We start from the raw sequence: 25,165 nt of genomic DNA on the forward strand, positions 1-25,165 counted from the left end.
ATTCTTTCCTAACTGTTGGCACCGCAACCTCACTACCTATTCATACATTCTGCGATATATAATATTGGCAGCATGAGGTTCTCGGACTGAGTGACATAACTTGTTTGCTCTTTCTGAATATGATGGTAAACAAACTTGTGCTAGGTAGACAGAAAATTTATAATTTTAGTTCGTGCTTAGGCTACTAATTTGATTAATGAACCAAACAGAACTTTATTGTCGTGTTGCAAAAAGAATACCACGCTTTGCCTGCTTTTTTCGATGAAGAATTTTTTTTTTTTTGAAGCTTTCACCGGGGGGGGAGAGGATCCCCACCTGAATATATTGCATCAAATTATAGTTTACAAGTTACATTGGGAGAGGTGATCACGCCACAGGTCGGCGTCCACCCTCATGGTCGGTTCTTTGAAGCGATGTGACCACAGCGTAAGGTCTGAGATGATGTTCTTACATGTCAGAGTGAGAGGTTGATCTATGTTTCTGAATACCTTGGCATTCCGAGCGTCCCAGATCTTCCATAGAATGATAAGGGCCACTGAGTTCCAGACGGAGCGAGGCAGGTTGTTGGGCAACGGCGAAGACCAAACGTCTGGGAAGCGATGTGTCTGCGGTGTGATGCGCAGGCGAGCCCAGATCGCTGCGGAGTCTGGGCAGGCAAAGAAGAGGTGGGTGCGGTCTTCTGGGTGTGCTTGGCATCTGGGGCATATGTCTGATGAGATGATGTTCTTACGTCGTAAATTGGCTCTTGTGTTAATCTTGTTCAGATGTAGCAACCATCCAAATACTTTGACTTTCTTTGGCACTTTGGAGGCCCAGACGTGGGCGGCTTCTGGGTCCTGAAGTTGGTCTTGTAAATGCAAATAAGCCGATTTGGTGGAGAAGGCGGAGCCATCCAACATGGTTCTGGAGTCTGGGTGTTCTGATAGGTGCACCTCCTGCAAAAGATGAGAGAGAGAGGCAAGTTGCTCGGACGCTGCATGGGTTAGTCTACACCGCAGGCCAGTAGAGAAATCATTTTGCAAAATGTCACATACCAATGCATTGGGTTTGGTGTGGTGGGAATACAATGCAGGGTATGCGGTGGCCAGGGTTTCTGGGAGCAACCATGTGTCATGCCAAAACAGAACTGATTTTCCATTCCGTACTGAGCAGGTGGTGATCTGTGTGAGTATGTGGAGGTGTTTGGTGATGATTTTGCTAAGGTATGAGGGGTTTGAGGCTGTATGAGGGTTTGGTGATTGGGATATGATCCAATGTTTCCAGGGTAGGTTTTCTGAATGCATGAATTTAAAGCAAAATTTCAGAAGAAGACAAACATTCTGTGCATTTAAATTCCTTGGTTAGTCGGAACACAGAGCTTATCCCACGCAACAAGGCACTGAGCTCCCGTACAAGTTTCTTCAGCAGCCCAGAAGAAGGCTCTGCGGCGGGCATCTATAGCTTGCAAAACTGACATAGGTATAAGGAAAGAGGACATGAAATATGTTGGTAGTGTATCCAGTACCGCTGAGAAATTTATTATTATTAATTGTTGCCCTTTGCTTGCTAAGAAATTTAAGCTGCATGGTAACACCATTTCTGCATCTTGGCATCGAAATGCAGCATGCAAAGTTCATCTAACCATAGTCCCAGTCATCCATGCATGTCATTTCGATGTACTCCAATAAGATCTTTTGCTTAGAGCTGCAGTGTACTTAAGCTACATTATCCATTTGTCCTGCATTGTTCTGGTAGTAACATTAAGTAACGTGGGATCAATCCCAATTAACACCCTGATGTGAGTTGTGTCAACTATAAGGTGTTCCTGGTTCAGAATTTAAATAGGAGAGTACTAAAAACCAGGCTAAAAAATCTTGTGTACATGTTGCTTTAATTTTTTTTTTACTCTTCATATGACCTACTATACACTTGTTTTTTAGCTGACACATGAATTTATTGGTATGCAAGCTTCAAGGGAAATTCCATTCATATTATCCAGTTTTGTGATGCATTTTATTGACATTGAAACAATGTTATCTCTAAAACTAAATTTTGTGCAGTGTGTTTTTATTTATTTTGCTTTCAGTGCTTTATAAGTTAATGTAGTTTTTAAGATAAGCGATAGCTATGGTCTCCATTCTGGAGCCCTCACAAATGTCCTAGTGTAATGCTAACAGTTTAGTAGCATGTCATTTCATCGCATTGACTTTGTTTTTTGGCCCCTGAAATAGAAATGTGCATCATTGGTCCTTCAGGAAATGACACAAGCTTCACGATGGTACTGCCTCAATTTCTCTGCCAGCATGTTATTCCACTTGATGTAATTATACGTTACAGCCACATTGTCCCAGACAAGGCAGGCATGACCCAAAACAAGTACAGCTAATAAATGCATTGTTCTACTTTATTTGTATTAGAAGTAATAATTCATTTACTGATCTTAATTTTGTACTTGTTCGATTTTCTCAGTATATTACAAATAGTGCAGCCGACACTGATGCCAAAGGAACTGCTGCTCGAAGAAGCCCGCTGCTACAGAAAAAGAGGGAAATCCTAGCCCGGTAGTAGTTCTCGAGGGGAAAGCATCCTCGACGATGAAAGAGGAACAAGGGGCGGGACTTGATAGGAGGAGCCGTGGTTCCAGGTCATCACAGGTCTGTGTTTCGTTGGCTGGTTACTGCATATCGCTGATAATTGTCATGTTGTCATCTCCCTGGAACGCAAGAGATGCATGCAAACAGGTTCTGGAACTCGTATTAAATGAAGGTTAATTCCGGCTGCTGTTAATCTATGGAACTGATCCCTTTAGATAAGTCTACTGGTTGCTGCTCCCATGCAAGACTTGCTATTTGTATCCCTGTCTCTCTTTTTTTTTCCGTTTTAAAAGGATTTCTGCTTGCATTCTCATAAAAAAGGACAATAAAAGCGAGCCAGATTTTCTCTGGAACCTGTAGTTGGGTTCTCTGCAGGCAACTATTTCTCTTGATCTGCTTCAGGGCTCTCACAAGTTCATTGCTGACTGCTGTTCTTCATTCTCCTTAAACTTTGGAATTTACTCAAGTTCACAAGCAGTACAGCGAGTCCCTTGGTACCGTATAAATCCAACAAAAGTTCGGGGGATGGTACAGATGACATCAGGGCATGGGTGAACATACACACAAGCTACAAGTTATTTCGGTGCAAGTTAACAACAAACATAGTAGTTCAAGCTACTGTCCCAATTTGAGGTCATTGTATCAAATTTCTATTTAAGAAAATAATGCGATGATTCCTTGCCATGAATAGCAAGGAAGGCTTCCCACAGGCGGTCATCATCCTCGAGTTTATTGATGACCTTTTCTTTTACAGTAGATCTGGTATTTGTTTGACATGTCCATATATGGGATTTCTGTTCTGTTACTAACTCATGACGGACCTACATAGAGAAACATGCCGTGAGTTATAAGTTCAAACGCATAAAAAAACAGGGAAAAAATATTATACTCTGTTAACTTGAGACATCCTTTTGTGGATGGAGAGAGTACAAGATATTTGAGCTAACCATCTAAAAAGGGAGAGTTAAGCTAAACGCCAACATGTGAAATGCATTCCTTCGCCAGAACTTTTCTATAATTTAATAAGGACCGTTTAATAATTCTACATTTCACACATATGTTAGTTTCGGCCCTGCTGAAACTGTGTGAAACTCATGACACCCGTGTGTACGAATAAGCAATATCATGATTGCCCGCAAGAAGTTGTGAAAAGTGGTTCTGCTGTGGCTGCCCTATAGCAAGCAAAAGAAAAAAGAAAACAATGAAAAATAGAGCAGTGCCGCTGAGTGTGCATAAAGTTTACCATTAATTACCTTATAGCTGAGTACAAAAGTAGTAGTAATGAGAAAGAAGCATGCATTAATTACCTTCTCTCAAGCCTTTACGTCCAAGAGTTTCGACCATGCTGATGCTACCTTGAGCTGCTTTCTCCAGGCTATCAACATATATAGGAAGCCCGAGTAGTTATTAGTTGTGTCATTTAGCGTACTAGATAGTTGTCCATGGTACTCATTGGATGAATTATCAGATCTTTGGAGGGGTCGGGAAGGGAAAATACAAAGGCAAGTGCAGACTTAAAACTGAAATGTCAGGGAACTCACCATTGTAAGAACAACGGGCACGGAAATTCAATTCGGCTCCCGGGTGCGTATGCTCCCTCTACCAAAAAAGTATATTTTGAAATGTCAAAAAATTTGGATAAAAAGTTCTACATGTACATCTTCATTATGTATGTGCATTCGTCAGGTTTCACGAAAAAACAATATTTTTTGTGGTCTATGTAAAAAGGAGAAACTTTATCATGTGAAAAGCATTATTTTTAGCACTAAATTTTATCTTTTTTACACACGTCACATGATAAGTCGATTTTTTATGAAACGACTTTGTGAGCGCGTAGCACGTGAACATGTATGTACCAATTTTTTGTTTAAATTTTTTTGAAATTTAAAATATGTGTAAGATGCATTTCGAAATATAGGGAGCATATGCACCCATGTTCCAAAACACCACTCCCCAACGGGCAACTCTTTATCATTGTTCTTCCAGTATGTATCGACATCGCTAACTTTGACAGTTTCAGTCACAATTCCATTCCACACAAAAATCTTGTCTTTGCAGTGCATGTCCTCCGTTTGGTTTCCGCTTAGGATCCTTCTTACGTTGATTGTTTGTGTGGACTGTGGTGGCAAGATCCCTGTTGCCGGTTCCATTTTGTACCGCGCATAATTGTCTTCATGAGGCCATATATTAAAACCGACGATGTGGTCCGTAACGTTGGCTATTTTAAACATCCCTTTAGACAAATGCAACATGGACACCCTCTTATTTGACACAAAGGGGAAGGGGAGCTGGGGAGGATCAAACTGGATCAACTCGTCTGAGGTGCATAAGCTTGTCTGCAAAAAAAGGAAGTGGAAGAATGCCAATATTGATTATATTAATTGGTGCCAGAGAAACACCAGCCTCGTGATTGCAGCTGGTATCATTAGTAAAATGATTTTTTAACCATAGGAGGAGGATTCTACTAGCATGGCAACCTCATGGTTGCAGCTGGTATCAATAGTAAAATAATTTTTAACACATTCATTCATAATTATCAAACTTACCTTCTTATAAACAATTGGTAACTCCTCAGTCCTCTTGACATAAAACTTACCAATGTCGCTTGCTTGTACACCTTCACTTACTAGGTCGCTCCATAGAAAGAACTTGTCTTCGCACTGCATGTCATGTTGTTCCTCTTTCCCTGTTTCCCTTTTTACAAAGAGCCTTTGAGTGGATCGTGGTGGCATAACTCCATTACGAGGTTGCATATTGTACAAGCCCACATTTGATTTCAGGTGATATCCTCCAAAAGCAACACAGTAATCCGTATTGTTGACTAAATTAACTGAAAACACCAACGGCTTGTTTGGAATGAAGGGGAGGCTGAGCTGAGACGGGTCAAATCTGATCAGCTCGTCTGCTGTACATGGGCTTGCCTGCCAAGGAAAAATACAGCCAAAGATTAAGTGGGCCCAGATAAATCATCATCAGCTCGCTTTGACTGATATATAAATCCATTATCAGGGACCATTCAAAATATACTACTACACATTGCGTAATTAGGAACTCACCTTTTTAGGAATCAAGGGCACTTTCTTACTCTCTTTCTCATCCATGTAACTGATTATGTCTCCGATTTCCACAAGGTCGGTCACAACACGGTTCCACACGAAGTAGCTTCCAATGGCGTCCATGTCTTCTAGTTCGCTTTCTTCTGTTATCCATGATAATGTTATTTTTTTACTGGATCGTGGTGACAGGATTCCACTCCCATTTGATCTTCTGTCCTGCGGTGCAACCCTTTGGAACCAATATGCATTGAAAGCAACGTAGAAATCTGTAGTGTTGATAACATTTACACTGAAAAACACTCTCTTGTTTAGCAAGAGGGGGATGCAGATTTCAGCGGGATCAAATTGGATCAGCTCATCTGAGATTGATGAGCTTCTCTGCAAAATGAACAGGATTTTCATGCAATGAGAAAACATATTCGATAACCAGTTTCGGCTGGAATAAATAAAGATGGACTAGAAGTATATGGCCAGTAGCAACAACATTCTATTGGTTTGTGGCCTATCAATCATCACAGTGAAATGGATTCCCTATTTATTTGTATACTTAGAGCATCTCCAATTGTTGTCCCCATCTGTGGGGGCTTGCCCAATAAATGGGAAAAAATGCCACCTTCCCAGCTGATGTCACCATCCCTCCTCTAGCACTCATCTTCTTCCTCCTGTCGATGCGGTGGGGTCAGGGTTAGGAGTGCGTTGCTCCTGGAGCTCGCAGGCATGGCTGAAGAAGAGCAACTCTCGTCCATGTCGGTCGGGACACGGTGGAGATGGCCGGAGCCGAGATCGCCGTCGTCCATGGCAGGCAGGAGTCAGCTTAGAGGGCCGGAGCCGAGCTCTCCCTCTTCCAGGGCGGGCGGTAGGTAGGTAATCGGCCAGAGCCAAGCTTACCGTCGTCCCTGGCGACCGTGGAGTACGGGATTTGCTTGTATCATGCGGGGAATGGGAGCGGGAGGTGGCGGGAAGCACACCATCATGAGGAATTGATGTGGACAGCAAGGAACAGCCGAAATCATAACAATAGCGATGCTTGACCACGGGATATAGAGAGAGAGGGGGAAAGAGGGATGGTCGATTACTACATGCATCTCCAACGGTGTCCGTGCACTGTCCGCCAGCAGCACCCAACGGCGCGACAAACATGTACGGTTTGGCCATTTTTATTGAAACTACGAGCATCTTTATTGATCCCTTATAATTTAGATTCCTATCCGGCCAAATATGATTTAGATTAGTATATTTACTCTTTTAAACTTTTATCTATTCTAACGGCCACTAAATTTAGAGGAGTAAACCCAAATTTACATTAATTCATCTTGATTTCACATGAATTCATTATAAAGTTGATTCAAACTAGTACATAAACATAATTAAAATATAAAATGAAGTCTAGACTAAAACTCAAAATCATCCTCACTGCTCGAAAACTCAAAATCGTCGTTGATGTCGAAGACGAGGACGGCCTGCTCTAGTGTCCCTCGCGGCGGCCTTCACGGCCTTCTTCACAGCGTAGCCGACGGTCACGGCGGTGCCGCTTCCCGCGCAGCGCGCTTGGGATGCTTCTCACGGAGCTCCTCGTGAGCTTCCCGGTCCTCCCGCGCGGCGCAACGGTCGGTGTCTAGAGCATCCCCCGTCCACGGCCTATGCCGCCTAGTGGAATGCGTCGAGCCAGTGGTGCGGTCGGTGATCTCTCACACCCATGTGCCCCGCGAGCGTTGGCTGACGCCATGGTACTTCGGTGGCGGCAGCCGCAGTGGGGGAGGCTCAGGGGAGCCGACTCGGGACGAGGATGCGATGCCGGACGACGAACCGGCGCAGGACAATGAAGCACCGAGGGACGAGTGTCCGCCTCGATACGCCATGGGCCAAGCACGACAGAGGGGAGTGGCAGCGCCCATGTGTGGCCATGGCAGCCGCCGAAAGGGGCTAAAGTTCGCGGAGGGGGCGCCGGCTGGTGGGAGAGGTGGCTAGGGAGATGAGAGGTGGGTAGTGAAGAAGGGGAGAAATTATACTCAACCATAGTTATGTCAAGTAAATATAAGGGAGCGTGACATGGTTGAGTATAATTTTTACTCCTCTAACGGTTATAAAAGATCAGTTAGGGGCCAGTTAGATAAGTAAAACCGAACTAAATAAAAATTACTTACAAATTCAAATATAACATATTTTAAACTTAAATATAACATTAATATAAATTTATTTAAAAAATTAAATAGACTGAAATTTACTAAAGCTCAAACTAGGGTTCTGGTATTCTACTCGTCCCTCAAATCAATGATGATAACCACTGGCGTCGATGCCAATGATAGACTCTCGCGCACTTCCCCCCGAACCCTCTCTCTCCACCTCTCCTCTTCTGCCTGTTGACCGAGGAAAACCGGCCCAAACCCGACCCTTCTCCGGCGGCTCTGCCGGCCGGAGATGGGGAGGGGGACGCGCCGGAGTAGATACTAAGTGTAGATCTAGGGTTCTCGGCAAGATGTCGTGGTTTTGGAGTAGTGTTTCAATTCTTACGGGCGAGATCTGGTGCGGGCGGTGGTGGCGGCGGCGCGGCAAAGTGCTCCGGCGGTCGGAGACGGCGGCGCTCCGTTCCCTCCCAGAAATCTCCATCAATAAGCCCCTTGTTTGTTCCTTTCCTCTGCTATGCACAGCCTCTCCTTCTGTTCTTCTCCCACCGGCCGGCCGAGGTGGTGAGGGGTGGGCAAGAACTGGCACGGGCGGTTGTGATTTAGAGGGGAACAAGGGCCTCTACCCCCTGGTGATTCGGTGCAGCACCGGTGGGCGACCGAAGAGTGAACGCGTCAAGCCCCTGAGGTGGGGATGGATCTCGTCTGTTCTTCCTACCGAGGCCCGAGGAAATAAGCACCTTTGGTTGCAGCGCTGCGTCCTTGACGTCCTCAACATCATCCTGGCCGGGCGTGGCGGCGAGGAGGAAGATGAAGACGGCGACGATTGTGTTGGCTTCTGTAGCCAATATGTCCGGGATTTTCAAAAATTGGAAGCAACATCGGCGAGCTTCTTCTTGACGGCTCAGTGTCGTCTGTTAAAGCCGGTGAGCTCCGGCATCCTTTTAACCTCCATATGAGGCCTTCTTCAAGGTCAACGGCCGCGCCCAACGTCTGTACTGAAGCAAGTGGTTTCGTCCCCTCGGCGGTGCTCGGCGGCGGTGCAGCTGATCTCTGACTCGGCAGAGGAGATAGGGAGGGACCTGATTGCTTTTCAGATCTTTCAGAGAGGTCTTCTCCACATAAACTGGGGACCTATTTATCATTTTCTCAATTTCATGAGGTCTTCTGTAATATTGTACACCTCCACTGTTTGTGTTTTATAAGCTTCCAGGCCCTTCGGGGCTCTCCTTGTTCAAAAAAAAAAGATGCCAATGATAGTGGTGCCTCTATTTGCGAAGCGTCGAGCTAGGCTTCCAAGCCCTGATAAATCTGTTCCTTTGGAGAGGGAATCGTTGGCTCCCCCACCGCCAAGGTGCACTTCTCCAAAAGGCATGCACCCAGATCTTGTTGTCGTTCTTCGCGGCATCTGCGTTGTCGGAGTGGGTGGGCAATACAATCTCGTGGAACCATGTTGCAGTCAGCTTGATGGAAAATAAGTGTCGCCATATCTCGACTCCAGCAAGTCGATGGCGATGGCAAGTTCATGTGTTGCTATGATGTCATGGTCGCCCATCGGGCAGGAATGCGTGGGCTGCGCGCTTGGCATGTTGTTGGCGCCAGCAGTAGAACCCTATTTGGATTTAAGTGCCACCCCGTGTGAGGCGGAAGGAAACGCAATGAGGTCCTCCTCACTAGTCAAGGTGTTTCAGCACCTCGACTCACCTTGGTCGTACCTCGCGCACCGTTCTACCAATGGAGCACATCTTCGCAGGTGATGAAGTAATTGCGTGCAAAGTAGGTGAAGCGGCACGACATAGTAGAGTTGATGTGGAAATGTGAGTGGATTTTGTGGGGGACTGAGGGGGCGTAGTTAGCATTGAAAATGATGTGGACGGGGTATGTAGGGAGGCGGTTGGAGGATAACGTGCGGCCCGGGAGTAGACGCGGACAAGTGTCCGTTTGGACCCAAATGGGTACCAAAGTTGGAGCCAGTTTGGGGCCAAATAAACACTCCGCCAAAACTTTGTTCACTTGGGAGAGGCTTGTTTTCTGTCCGTCGGCCCAACCAGAAAAACGAGGGAGGTTTGGGGGATGCCATTGGACATAACCTTGGGTTAGGGAAAGGAGAGTGAGCAAATTTGGACTAGGGCCCATGCATTGCAATGGATGGTGTTGTCCGTAGAATTTTCATAGATAAAACTATAACAAATGGTGGCAAATATGATGGTGGCAAAATCAGATGGAGTGGGTTTGGAGGCAACAATTGGGTGTTGTTATTGCCCCATTTCTAAAAGAAGCTCGTATCAGTGTCATGTAAGACTAATCACAATGGGGAGTACTATACAGTAGTATCATGCATACGATACTAGTGTACGATACTATCTTCACAATGCATAGTATCATATAGTAGTATCATATGTTAAATGTATTTAATGATTTGTAGAATCTTAATGCAAAAGTGTGTACAAGATTTGCTTGTCATTAATTTTTCTAGTTCTACGTGATATGATACGGTATCTACATATGATACCACTATCATCTCTTTCATGATTAATTCACGTGACACATCAGCTTTTTGCATGCATGATACTAGCTATGATACTCCTACTGTGAGTAGTCTAAATAGATATGAGGCGATATTTTATCTATGGGAGGGGGGGAGAGAGATGGTAGTATCAAATTAAAATTTAATGATAAATTATTCTATGACAAGTAAGCCACCATTTTAGGATGCTACTAAAAATAGCCTTCTTAATTAGGATATCATGAACTATGAATAGTATTATGTAGTGTATTATAGTGCAACTTGATACTTGCAGGCTGTAGATTTGCCATCTATATTGAAGGTCACTAAAATATTTATTGCAAACATTGTCTAGGATGCATAGTTTTGGGTGTCTGTATTTTGATTTCTCGGGTGTTGTGATGTCTAGGTGAGGTTGGTGTTGGGTTTTACTCTTGAACCAAATGTGATGCCAGGCTCGTGTTGGGATTTACTCTTGAACCAACTTTATGGGTCTAAAGTGCTACCTTTACGTTTTCTTCATACTAAAATAAAATATTAAGTTGAAAACATTTTCACAAAACTAACCCCATGCAATACAATAATGAAACGCCCAGTCTTACGATTTTTTAATGAACAGAAGAAGGGCCTGGAAGGGCCCTGGCCGTTCCTATATTAGGGTAAGGACATTATATTTTACATAAAACCCCAAAGCAAACACGAAAATACAAATTGGTTCCTGAGTTTTGCAAAGAGGACCTTCGGCACCTAACAGAGAAAGCAATTGGGTCCATAGCTTCTTCCTCACGAACACCTTGCCACCACTGGAAACGATGTCACTCAGGGCGATGGAGCTTCCAGGGGGAACCCTATATGTTGCAATGAAGAAGCGCCGCCTCCCTTCAGATTCACTAATCACAAGAAAACTGAAAGGTGGCCAGGCGAAAACTGAAAGGTCGCTATTCTACCAGAAGAAGAAATGATAGCTAGAAGACCGTTAGTCGACCAAAGCGGAGGGTGGCATTGCCTCCAGAGAAGGCCGTCCTTCGACCTGGGTGGTGTCGCTTTCAATGAAACTCCATTTCTAAAGATCTCTGGATTGCAAATTTTTTTTTTTGAGATGAACGGATCCAAAACCGGAGCTCTGGAAGCGGGAAATTACTCCAGAGTTAAAAAGAAAAACCGGATCCAAAACATGCATTGCGCGGTTAATTCAAAAAAACTGGCAAAAGACCACACACGACAACTCATGGCACATTATCTGTGCCGGATACAAGAGCCCCTAGACCTAAGAATAGGAGGCCACGCCTTATAACTGGATTGCAAACTTAAACCTCGGGATGGAACTTCTCCCTGAGCATGTACATTTGTGAACCTAGAAGATAATGCGTTTCCTGGTCTCCTTTAGATCTGCTAAAAAGTTTTTTTTCGAGAATACATCTTGGAAGGTGTATCAATTATATAGAAGAAAGGCCAAAACAGCCGGTACGATACATTGCCAAGCAGCAAACAACACACCCTCTACAAAGCCGATGATAAACGACCCGCCTTGCCCAACATCCTACCACGAATGGTAAGGAGAAGGAGCACATGGCTTTAAGAACGCGTCACGAACCAAGCAAGATGCCAGTGAAGCTCGACCTCGACTCCAAAGCAACCTGGACCAACGTACCTCCTCTCATGCGCTTAGAGAAGACGGTGAGAAGGAAGCAGTGTCCCGACGGACTCGGAGAAGATGCCGACCAAGATGTATCCGCCGTACTGTACATTGCGCCCCGGAAGCCAAGCCCTGAGCGGCACCCAACCGCCAATGCTTCACCTTGCCCCAACCTCCAGTCGCTGCATCGGCCTCTCCCCAAATGGCCTAGACAGCATCTTCAAGAAGATAACGACATCGTAGTGCCGCCGCCGCCTAGTCCGGCGGACCGAACCAAGGTTCCTCCCGGTAACCAAGGGGAGAGAAGGCACGATGTAGGCCATGAGCACAACTCCAACAAGGAAACGAAGCCTGCGGGCGCCACCGTGCTCAGCTAAGGCCACCACCGAGCAGGGTTTTCTCCCCGGCCATACACCGCGACGCAGTGGCGTCCGAGCTGGACAGGAGTTGTTGAACAAAGATGAAAAGAAGACACCGGCTTTAGCCACCACCATCGAGAAGAGAGGAATACCGGCGTAGGAGAAGGGCATTGGCCACCACCGGCATCACCACTGCCACTAAAGGCATCACCACTGCCACCACCGCCTAGCCCGCTGCCGCCGGCACCACCTCGCTGCCAAGCAGCCACCGTAGCTGGGCGCCGCCACACCAGCCTGCCTGCATCGACCTGGCTCTGCAGGCCCATCCTGAGGACGGCGAGCACGAACCTAATCGTAGCTGCAGGGGCAGCACCGCCGGATGGAAGAAGCCACCATCTCCATCGTTTTCCCGTCGCGCCGCTGACCCCCGTTGCCACGCCCTAGCGCTGCCTCGAGATGGAGAGAGGGAGCCCCAGCCACCAGGAAGAGGCCTCACCGCAACCGGCACAACATGGGCTTTGCCTGGCCGAGCCCCTCGGCGGCGGCGAGGGGTGAGAGGCGTGGGGAGGCCGAGCACCACTCGATGGGTACGACGAGGCACGGGGGCATCGAGGGCCGAGAGGCGGGCGGGAGGCAGCTGGAGTGGTCAAGGGCGGCGGTGTTGGAGGAACCCTAAGGAGCGGAAGAGCCAACCGATAAGAGTGGAGTCTCCAAGAAGCTGAGCTTCTCAACACCCCTACCGCAGGCCCACCTCACCACAGCCCAGCACCACGAGATGTGACGTCTCCGTATCACCATGAGCAGACAGGGAGAGCAGCACGCTGAGACCACCATTGCCGAATCTGCAGGGCAAACCAGTTTAATTGACGGAGGCCCCAGCAGCGCTCCTCCTGATAAGTTGTGGCTCCGACCACTAGAGCGCCACAACGAGTAAGCCGCTTCGGCCCAATCCTTCGGCGACCTGTCTCGATGTGCTCGTCAGAAGTTAGCCTTCTTATGAAACACCGTGGACTATTTCCAGTGTCATCACCGTCTATTTATACCTCTTCTAATGCGCTAGCTAAGGTTTACCATAGTATAAGGTAACCCACGGCGTTTGTAAATACTCCCTGATATAGTGAAGTTTTTGTTGGCTGGCGCCCACCACCTCTCTTTGTTGGAGAGGGTTTTCCACGTTAAAATCTTATGTCTCCGCTATTATTTTCTTTTTGATTTTCGTTATTTGCTTGTAGCGTTTATAACATTGGAAACCATATGCGATTGTTTAATGAATTTCGCGGCACCTCGTCGGATCTAACATCTGAGCAACACATATGTTTGTTTCAATAACAAAATTAAAGCAATATCTCAGTAATCTTGTAGCAAAAGAATACAATGTGTTGGTTCTGTCATCATGACGAGAATATGTCGGTGTTATGGAACCTAGTGTACCATGTTACACCTGCTGCTAGGCCCTCGTGGCGGCCCAAGAAAAGAAGGCAAGGAGTCCCTCTCCGAGAGACAGGAGGTCTCCGCGAGGGGGAATCACCTCACGATGGACCCCTGGCGTGGGGTTGATGACTTAGTCGTTTCCAGGCTACCCGAAGGCCTCGAGGAGCTTCCCTCCGCGGGAGAAATCACAGAAGATGCCATTCAAGATACCTCCGCGGGTCAGTCTCGTAGGGATGAAGCTAAGGCGCGGTGATGCAAGCCATGACGTACCCTGAAGATAAGAGAAGGTCCAAGTTTACCTGCATAAAGTGAACTGGCCGTTGGCTCCTTTCCCTAAAGGCTTGGGATGGACGGTGCCAGTACAGCAGAATGTCGACATCCCCTCCCCGTGGACCTAGTATGTTAGAATGGTTGTGGGTTTGCTTACGGACAGTTGTCCTCCTCCTTGGACTGCTCTGTGGTTACCCCTCTACCTAGTTTCCTTGGAGAGGTGGGCTAGCGCTACTATAAAAGAAGAGGCAACTGCCTAGTATAGGGGGTCCCTAACTCCCTTTAGATCTGCTTTAGATGCTCTTTATATACCATCGTCTTCTAGCTAGAGCAGATCACATCAAGATCTGAGGAAGAACTCTTCCACCACCTTGTAACACCATACTCCTCCCGAAGTAAAATCAATACCACTCCAAGGTAGGACGTAGGGCTTTTACCTGACCACGAGGGCCCTGAACCTGGGTAACTCCATGTCTCTCTCTCTCGTACTGTTTCCATGAGGCTCCGGCATCGCCATGTCCATTTTGAGCTTACAGCATTGCTTCTAGCCCCTATGGTCTGATAACCTCAAGGGTCTCGCCGAGGTACCCGTGCTCCATCCGGAACTGAAACCCCTATAGTCAGTGCGCCAGGTAGGGGCTAAAGCGCATTTCAGGTTCTTCATCGACATGTACGACGCTCGAGCTCAGCGCGCGCTGAGGCGCAACGCTGCAAGGGGTCAATCGGCCCCTGCGGGAGGACCTCCACCGCGCTTCGGCAGTACCGTCATGTCGTCCTACCACCCGTCGCGGGAGCCAGAGGACTCTGTCTCCTACACCGCCACCGCCATCCCACGAGTACGGCCGGTCGGACAGCCCAGCCCATCTGTGGCACTCCGCTGCCCACGATCTGCTCCGCTACCAACCCACTGACGCAGGCCATGACGAATGGCTCGCACGTGTCGCCGAGCTCATCGCCATTGCTAATGTCGCCCCTCCATCGCAGAACGGAGCGCCTCCACCTCCTGAGGGTGGCGCTCGTGTGGAAGGTGGTCGTCTTGAGGCGCCACCTCTTCACCCTCATCCTTCCCGCGGGGGCGCTCTCGTCAAAATGCTCCACCATCAACCAAGGCGCCCTCACATAGCGTCGACTCGCCTCACTGCTACCTCAGCTGCCATGAAGTCATGCGCGCACCGGGCAATGCCCATGCCAATCACGAGTGTCGCCGGGACTGTCAAGACGTCTGCAACAGGGGCGCAGCTGAGGCCGGTCGCGACATTCACGTCGAGGGGGACAAGGTCTACAACTTCAGGTGCCTCTACCTCATGGATGAGATGCGCTACGTCAGTTGGCCCGACAAGTTCAGGCCGGATCTTCCTCGTCACTATGATGGCTCCACCAACCCGGTTGAGTTCCTTCAACTCTATACCATGTCCATCCTCGCCGCCAGGGAAACCAGCGCGTCATGGATAATTGGTTTTCCATTGCCCTCAAGGAGGTTGCGCAGGCATGGCTAATGAACCTCCCCGAGGAATCCATCTCACCATGGAACGACCAGAGCAAACAGTTCATCGCCAACTACGTATGAGCGGCCCGCCTCTAGGGCGACCTCAAGGTTGTGGGTTAGTGCCCAGGCGAAACTCTCCGCAAGTATATATCTAGCGCTTCTGCCAAGTGCAGAGCAAGGTCCCCAAGATCTCCGACGAGGAGGTCATCTTCATCTTCTAGGTAGAGGTAACTGACACAAAGATGAAGGAGAAGCTCTCCATCCATGAATATATAACCTCGACTCCACCGCCAAGCTCTTCCAAATAGCCTACAAGTGCGCCAAGGCCGAGGAGGGATGATTGTTCCTTCGCCCTAGAAAAACGTCCTCGACTAGTCCACAAGCCAAGGCCAAGCTAAAGGAGCAGAAGCACAAAGAGCCCACGGTCCTTGCGGTGGAGCTGAACCTCAAGCATCGTCGAAAGGACTTTGATTGTTATGAACTCGGAATGATCGGCAATGACCGAAGGCGCGAGAACTACTGCCCCAACAACCGTGACGACTACCAGGGAAGGGGCCACGGTTACGACCGCGGGGGAAACAATTCCCCCCAGAGAGATGATCCGCGTCGCCAACTGCCTCCGCCACCACTGGAGCACCATCCGATCAAAAACGAGATTGGAGGGTACCAAGAACAAGGAGGCCTCGTTGGATGCATCCTCGAGGGCTCCTAGGCGCCCCTCTCCAATCGACACTTCAAGCAGATGACCCACAGGGTTGCTGCCGTTGCTCCAGGGGAAGGTCCAGTAAGGCTCAATTGGTCGAGCCAGCGACTTTCCTTCAACGAAGAGGACCATCCCCAGAGCAGAAGGTCTACGGGTGCAATACCGCTCCTTTGCACGCCTACTATCAACAACATAGGCATAAAGCGGACCATCATCGATGGAGGCGCTGGGCTCAACGTCATCTCCATAGACACATATGAGAAGATGCAGCTGCCCCTTTAGCTCATGATGCCCACAAGGCCCTTCTGCGGGGTGACCGATGGAGCCACCACCCCGTTGGGACAGATCCGGCTCCCGGACACTTTCGGCACCCGCAACATCTTCCGCACCGAATACCTCACCTTCGACATCGCGCTCATTGGCATTCCATAAAATGCCATCCTTGGTTACCCAACGCTCGCCAAGTTCATGGCAGTCCCCCACGACGCCTACAATCTCCTGAAGATGATGGGCCCCACAGGGACCACCACCGTCCCCGGAGACGAGGTGGAAGCTCTCCGGACCATTGAGAACGTCTACAAGGAGGCCACTACCGCCTATACCGCTGACGAGGACCTCATCGACTAAGCTTGGGGCACGTGGCGTAGGAAGCATGCCACCTCCCAAGAAAGAGCGGCAGCGAAGCGGTCCACCCATGACGCCAACCTCTCCAAGTCTTCGATGGCTCCTCCAGTAGGAGTATCCGCAGCTTCTTCAGGACCCTCCATGTCGAGGGAACGACCACTCGTCGACGTCCTCTCCGAGCTCACGCTTGGCCTGACGAGGAAAATGCAGTTCACCCAGGAGCGTGCTGAAACAAAAAATATAGCACTCGATGATAAGGGTTCGGGGGCTACCCTCACCATCGGGGCACACCTCGATCCCAAATAGGAAAGCGTTCTCATCACCTTCCTGCGAGAAAAGTCCGACATGTTCGATTGGACACCGCCGGATATGCCTGGCGTACCCAGGGAGGTGATCGAGAACCACCTAGCAATGTGCCCCAATGCACGCCCCGTGAAGCAAAAGGCTCAACGACAAGCACCCGAGAAACAATAGTTCATCATCGAGGAAGTGGAAAAGCTCAGGAAGTCCGGGATCCTCCGCGAGGTAACACACACCACTTGGCTCGCGAACCCGGTGGTCACGGCCAATGGGGCTATGGGAGGACGCCTCTGCATGGACTTCACCAGCCTGAACAAGGCCTGCCCCAAGGATCCATACCCTTTGCCGAGGATCGACCAGATAATCAAATCCGTGGCCGGGTGCGAACTCCTCTGCTTCCTGGACGCTTTCTCCGGATACCACCAAATCAAGATGGCCAATGAGGATGAAGACAAGACGGCATTCCTCACTCCTAACGGCGTGTACTGCTATGTATGCATGTCGTTTGGGCTGAAGAATGCGGGAGCGACCTTCCAGAGGTTGATGCACAAGTCTCTGGGAGAACAAATGGGCATGAACACCGAGGCCTACGTCGACAACATCGTCGTCAAGACTCTCCAGGGAAACACACTCATCCAGGATCTCCAGGAGAACTTCAAAAATCTGCATCAGTTAGAATCAAGCTCAATCCAGCAAAAAGTGTTCGGGGTACCATCGGGGAATCTCTTGGACTTCCTCGTGTCCCATCGCGGAATCAAGGCCAACCCCGGCAAGATAAGGGGTATCGAGGGGATGACACCACCAACAAACTTCAAGGAGATGCATCGCTTGGTGGGATGCATGTCCTCTTTGGGGCGGTTTATTACCAGGAGTGGTGAGAAGGCGCTTCCCTTCTTCAAGCTAATGAAGAGAACACGGAGGTTCAAATGGACTCCAGAGGCGAAAAAGGCTTTCGTCGAGCTCAAGCGCTACCTCACGAGCCCTCCCATCATGGTCGCGCCACAAACCCGAGAACCTCTTTTTCTGTACCTGGCTGCGATGCCCCAGACAGCGAGCGACGTCCTCATAGCGGAGCGGCCCAGAGAAATCATCACCAAAGAGAAGGTCACCAATGAGACGGCTACTACCCCATAGGGTCACAACCTCCATGTGACCTAGGAAGCAATGAGCGTGGAGAGGATATCGTAGATCCAGCTGAAGGTGGGCTCGTGCAGCATCCCGTGTAGTTTGTCAGCACGGTGCTGCGTGATGCACGCGAACGCTACACCATGTAGCAGACGCTCCTGTTCATGCTCCTCATCGCATCAAAAAAGCTACGCCAATACTTCCCGGGCCGTCCCATCATGGTGGTCACCAAGTACTACCTTGAGGCGGTCGTACGCAACACCAACGCCACAAGATGAGTGGCGAAATGTGCTGTCGAGCTGCAGCCCTTGGAGCACACATTCTAAGCTACGAGTGTGATAAAGAGCAGGGCTCTGGTAGAGTTTGCCGCAGAGTGGACCGATCCCTTCGCGGGGGACCTCGAGGAGGAAGAATCCACTCTTCCAGGCCTGGAGTGCCAAAGGTTCTGGACCCTGCACTTTGGCCCAGTGCCTGCAACCTCGTGGGAGAAGGGGTCGGCGCGATCATCACCTCGCCAGCGCAAGAGAGAATCCACTACGCTACCCAGCCACGCTTTGGGAAAAGGGACGGATACAATATCTCCAACGACATCACCGAGTACGATGGGCTCCTTTCACGCCTTAGGGCTGTGGTTTCCCTAGGCATCAAACGCCTCAGCGTCAAAGGCGACTCCCAGCTCGTGATCAACTTTTCTAATAAGAGTTGTATCCCTCAAGATGAGCACATGATGGCATACCTCGCAGAGGTACACAAGCTGGAGAAAAACTTCCTCAGCCTAGAGCTACAACAGACACCACGAGATGAGAATCATCCCACTGATGACATCGCAAGGAGGGCCTCGCAACGGGTCAACCAGCCGCCCGAGGTTTTCGAGGAGAGGATCTTCAAGACTTCTGCTCTGCCCCCCTTGTCAAGCCAGAAATCCCTCACCGACGAGCTCCCTCCGCCACCAGACAAGGGGGCTCCATACTGCGGCACGCCATTAGGAGACCGGGTGGCCTTGGCTCTAGCAAGCCAGGACAATGTCGACTAGATAAGCGAGATCATAAACTATTTGAAGATCAAGAGCTTGCCGGAGGAGGAAGCCGAGGTAGAATGGATTATTCGGCGATCTAAGAGCTACTACATCACTGGTGTGAACCTGTACCGCCGACATCCAAATGGGGTGTCACTACGATGCATCTCCGCCGAGGAGGGAAAGAGGCTCCTCGAAGATGTGCACGTCGGGGAGTGTGGCCATCACTCATCATCGCGCACCCTCGTTAGCAAGGCCGTCCGCGGCGGCTTCTACTGGCTAACGGCACACCAGGATGCCATCGACCTCGTCAAGGCCTACGAAGCATGTCAATTCCATGTCAAGCAAGTGCACCAACCAGCCCAGCACCTCCAGACTATTCCACCTTCATGGCCTTTCGTAGTCTGGGGGCTGGACATTCTGCGGCCCTTCCCAATGGCAAAAGGTGGCTACCGCTACCTCTACATCGCCATCGACAAGTTCACCAAGTGGTCGGAAGTGGAGCCAGTGCATACAATCCTAGCAAGATCCGTTGTCGATGTCATCAAGAAGTTGACGTGCCGCTTCGGCGTCCCCAACCTCATCATCACCGACAATGGAAGCCAATTTACCAGCGGAATCTTCAAGGCATACTGCGTAGACATGGGTTTATGGATCTGGTACGCTTTTGTCGCACACCCAAGGACTAACGGGCAGGTCGAATGCGCCAAAGCGGAAGTCCTTAGGGCACTCAAGACAAAAACCTTTTACAAGAAGCTTAAGGTCTGCATCAAGAACTGGTTGGCTTATGGTCCGTCCGCACAATCATCACCAAGCCCATAGGAGAGACGCCTTTCAGTCCCGTCTATGGCGCCGAGGTGGTACTCCCTGTGGAACTCAAGCACCGGTCACCCAGGGTCATGGCCTTAGAAGAATGCCTCCAAGAGGGCACCACTCAGGATTGACAACCTGCTCGTGGAAGAGGCCAGGTGCCATGCAGCCATCCGCATGGCAAGATACCAGCAAAGATTGCACCGCTACACAGTCGCCATTCCATGGCGCGAACACCGGAAGTTGGGGACCTGCTCCTCAGAATGAAGCAGTATCGCGAGGGGCTCCACAAGCTCTCGCCAATGTGGGAAGGACCGTTCCTCGTCAAGTACGTCAGCAGGCCATGTGAGGCAAGACTGACGATATTGACCGGTGAGCAAGTACCAAACACCTAGAACATACATCATCTTCGTATGTTCTACCCGTGATCAACCTAATCCCCTCATCCGAGGAAGGCCCTGTGTGCACCACAGGGACAGACATGTAATGAACCTACATTTCCCTTTATAAACAAGACTCTTAAGTTATCTCCTTAAGCATGCATCCTGCATCCTCTGTGCATGCATACTGGTACAAATCATGGGAGTTTCGGGAGCGGGGGATGGGCATGGTGCCTAGTTGGATCGCTCCCAACAAAGGACCCGGGTGTATCCTAGCCTCTCGCGCGTGGAGCTTCCCCACAACGCCACCTCACCAAAAGAATTTGGTGCTCACTTCCTCCCGAGACACCCAAGATGAACCAGTAGACAAGCGCAGACACGCATCTTCATGCTCAGAGCCGGTGAAATTAAATGGCAAGCCTATTTCGGGGTGGCGCTGTGGACTTTTCGCGGGATACTTGAGTGAAATGACAAGCCGCTTTCGGGGTGGCGCTGCAATCCCATCGCAGGAATATGGCAAGCCTCTCTTCAAGGTGGCGCCCTCCTCTCTATGAGGAAATAGCAAGCTTCTTTCGGGGTGGCACCGCGGTCCCATCACGGGAAAAATGGCAAGCCTCTTTGAGGTGGCGCTGCACTCTCAAACGCAATAAATAGCAAGACTCTTCTAGGTGGAGCTGCAACCCATCACGGGAACAAAAATGGCAAAGAATCTTCGAGGTGGTGCTGCAACCCATCGCGGGAACAAAAATGGCAAAGCCTCTCCGAGGTGGCGCTGCACTCCCATCGCGGGAAAAACGGTGAAAACTCCAAGAGGCATCATCACCTTTACTCCTTCGCGGGACTGATCACCTCGTGAGGAAGCCCTGACACGGGAATAACGCTTTGATGAGGAATTGCAGCAAAACGCCCCGTCGAGAACTACTTATCGGACACCTCGCCAAGGCCTACGCGATGTCAAGAGACACGCTTCGACAAGCTACAACATCACATCCCAAACACCACCGACAAGGCGAGAAAGAGAAAGAAAGAAAACAACAACATGATTCACGTATCAAGGTCAATAAAGTGAATATTAGACGGTGTTCCTTACAACCACGGCAACATCGTGACCATTACACCGTTCAAACTACAAGACAAAAGCTACAAGGAAATGAACGACTATGCAAAAGGGGCGAGGTGCCAGCTTCTAGAAGACGACGCCGCCGGTTCGCCAGTAGACCCCAGTGCTCACTCCAGGGAAGGGCGGAAGGAGATGCGATAGGTGGCATCGTGGAAGATCTTCACGATGAAGTGGGCGGTGTCCTCCCCGTGGTGGCAGGACAGGACGTTGCCCTACTGGAGTTCGTAGGCCGCCGCGAAGCGACCCCAATCGTCGGCGAGGTGCATTCCCCCGTGCTCCCAGACGGTGGACACCTTCCACGTCTTCTGCTTGGGGCTCACCTCTCGCAGAAGGGCATAGCCTGGGTGGTACCGGGCGAACGCCTTGGTGAAGGCATCCGGAAGCCTCAACCTCTCCAAACCTGGGGTGGTGATGAACAACAAGAACTCGTGGGTCGGCAGCAGGTCCATGGTCATCTCCTTCCATGGACGCTTCATCGGTGGTTTCTTCTCCGCGGTGATGATGGTCGGGCCATCCAGGGGCGTCTCCAAAGCAGGTTGGGCCCCGGCAGGCGTGTCGGCAGCTGCGCTCACTGCGGAAGTTCCACGAGAGGCACCAGTGTTCCCGTTGGGATCTAGCAGGTGCGCCTGGGAGGTCTGCGCCGGAGCCTCCATGGGCGAGGCAGAGGGAGTTCTCTTCCTCCTCATCACGTGCGGGGGGGGGGGGGCTTGTCCTTGCTTTCCAAGGCAGTTGTGCCCCGGCTTCATGAGGAGCGGCAGGGGAATGACAGCACCACCGACGACCCCCGACACCCTCTCGGAGGGAGCTGCCATTGGTGCGGCTGACGGAGGAAGTGTGGCGAAGAGGGGTATGTGCGGAGCAGGGAAGTTGAATGTTGATGGATTGTGAAGATGGAGAAGCAGAGGGAGTGACAGGTTTGCGCTCCTCGCAGTATTTATGGAGCACGGGAGCAGTTTTTGAAGCGGCGGATGGGACTTGACGGTTCCAAGGTCGAGGAGAATCGACGGCTCATCATCAAGGGTCGTTTCACATTCAAAGTGTAGAAGGAAGCAACTTGGGAGTGGTGACGTGTGTAGGCCCATCGCAACGCGTGCCACCGTGTGGACCCATGGATTGAGGGGTCCCTGACCATTCGCTGCTAGGTTCGTGCGGGCTAGGCCCCCGGGGGCTACCATCGGTGTTACACCTGCTGCTGGGCCATCACGGCGGCCAAGAACAGAAGGCAAGGAGTTCCTCTCCGAGAAACAGGAGGTCTGCTCGAGGGGGAGGCACCTCGCGAGGGACCACTGGCGAGGGTCTAGGACTTAGCCGTTTCCAGGCTACCCGAAGGCCTCGTGGAGCTTTTCTCCGCCGAAGGAACCACAAAAGATGTCATTCAAGATACCTTCGCATGTCAGTCGCGTAGGGATGAAGCTAAGGAGCGGTGATGCTAGCCATGACGTACCAATAAGATAAGAGGTCCAAGTTTGCCTGCATAAAGTGAACTGGCCATTGCCTCATTTCCCCAAAGGCTCGGGATGGACGGTGCCAGTATAGCAGAGTGTCGACATCCTCTTCCGGTGGACCTAGTATGTGGAATAGTTGTGGGTTTGCTTAGGATGAGTTGTCCTCCTCCTTGGGCTGCTCTACCAAGTTACCCCACTACCAAGTTTCCTTGGAGAGGAGGGCTAGCGCCACTATAAAAGGAGCGATAGCTCCCCAGTAGAGGGGAGGGGGGGGGGTCCCTGACTCCCTTCCGATCTGCTTTAGATGCTCTTTACATACCGTCGTCTTCTACCTAGAGCAGATCACATCTAGATCTGAGGAAGAACTCCTCCACCACCTTGTAACACAATGATCCTCTCAGAGCAAGATCAATACCACTCCAAGGCAGGACGTAGGGGTTTTGAGGACCATGAACCTGGGTAACTCCGCGTCTCTCTTTGTCATGCCGTTTCCGTGCTGCTCCGGCATCGCCATGTCCATGTTGATCTTGGAGCGTTACTTCTAGCCCCATGTGGTCTGATAACCTGAAGTGTCTCGCTGAGTTACCCGTGTTCCATCCGGAACCGAAACCCCAACTTAATATTAAACATTTATTCTTCTGTTGCAAGTTTGTTGCAAGTTTGTGTGTTTTGTATGTCAAGTTATCCTGAAGACTTCGAAATTATATGCACCTTTTAATTGTTGCGAACATTTTTTCACAGCTAGCTATGAGGCGTTGATTGCAAGAGCAGAATCCTCATAGGGATGGAAACAGTTGTTGTAATATGGTTGCTATGGCTATGACCAACTGTTTTCATATTCCTTTTTCATTTTCTTTGGTACGGGTTTGCATTTGACCAAAAATTAATCATGTTTAACAATATATTTTTACCAATTTTTTGGTAATTTCTTAAAGTTTAGTGGTTCACAAATAAAATTATTTTAAAAATTTAAAAGCTTGAGAAAAGCCAAGGTGGAATCTATGGTTTTTTTTTCAATGGTAAGGAAATCGTATTCGTTAACCTCGGTTGGCTTGGGAGTAGCATTAATCGGAATTCAGATGATTAACTGATTTAATCGATTGGCTATTAATCGGTCCAACCTACACAAATTAGCACTTGAAAACAATTTATTTAAGAAAATAATAGTATATGAGCCCCTATATGTCTGGCCCTATTTCTCTAGAGCATAAAATTCCAGAAAAACATGTACGCTTCTCCTCCGTGACCTAATCTTCAAAGTCACGAGCGAATAAGGATCGACTAGCCGAAGTCGCGTTCCTTCCTTCCACTTCTCCTCTCACCTATGAAGTTTATCTTCTCCCACCACCTACCTAGGGTATGACCCCTCTTAAACCTCAACCACCTGATCTATTGAAGGCATCCTCGAGCTCCTGCACGAGCTCCTCAAGGTAGTCGAGCTCCTGTGTCTAAGGTATGTGCAACTGCGAGTAACTGGCCTGGGAGGGCAAGGAACTAGTTGGCGACAGTAGAAATTGAGCCGCTGAAGGCTCCAATCAAGCGGAGCTTCGCAAAACCTACTTTATTGGGGAGGGGTAGCACCTGTACTAGTAATATGCATTGAAAATTTTGTAACTTTTTTGACCAAGTATAGTAGTTAATCGGGAACATACTTAGTAATCGGACTTTCGGTATGATTAATCGGGCAAAAAGATTAACACAAGTGATTAATGGTTAGACCCCTAGTAGCGATTAATTGGCATAGTAATCGTTGAATCGGCCTAGTTTTTGCACAGTGTTTTTTTATAACAAATTTGAGTACATAATATTGGATTTTTTTCTCAAGAAGAATAGTCTACTAACCTTGTCAAGAATAATGGGCAGCTCCAGGCTCTCTTGGTCGGCCATGTAATCACTAAGATCGCTGTCTTTGACTCCTTCAGATACAATGCTTTTCCACACAAAGTACATGTCATTGAAATGCTGATCTTCTAATGCATCTTCCTTCTCTTCCCTTGTTACCATAAGTTTTCGTGTGGACCGTGGTGGCAGGATTCCTCTCGGTGGCTCGGTGTGGTACCATGCCGCATTTGTTGGCCTGCTATATGTATTGAAGCCAACATTGTAATCTGTAAGGTTCACTATCTTAATTGAGGACAATACCTTCTTGTTTGGCAAAAATGGCAAGTGAAGTTCCGGTGGATCCAACTGGATCAGCTGTTCT

The sequence above is a fragment of the Lolium rigidum genome, chromosome 6, assembly GCF_022539505.1.
Source record: "Lolium rigidum isolate FL_2022 chromosome 6, APGP_CSIRO_Lrig_0.1, whole genome shotgun sequence".
Classification (NCBI taxonomy): domain Eukaryota; kingdom Viridiplantae; phylum Streptophyta; class Magnoliopsida; order Poales; family Poaceae; genus Lolium; species Lolium rigidum.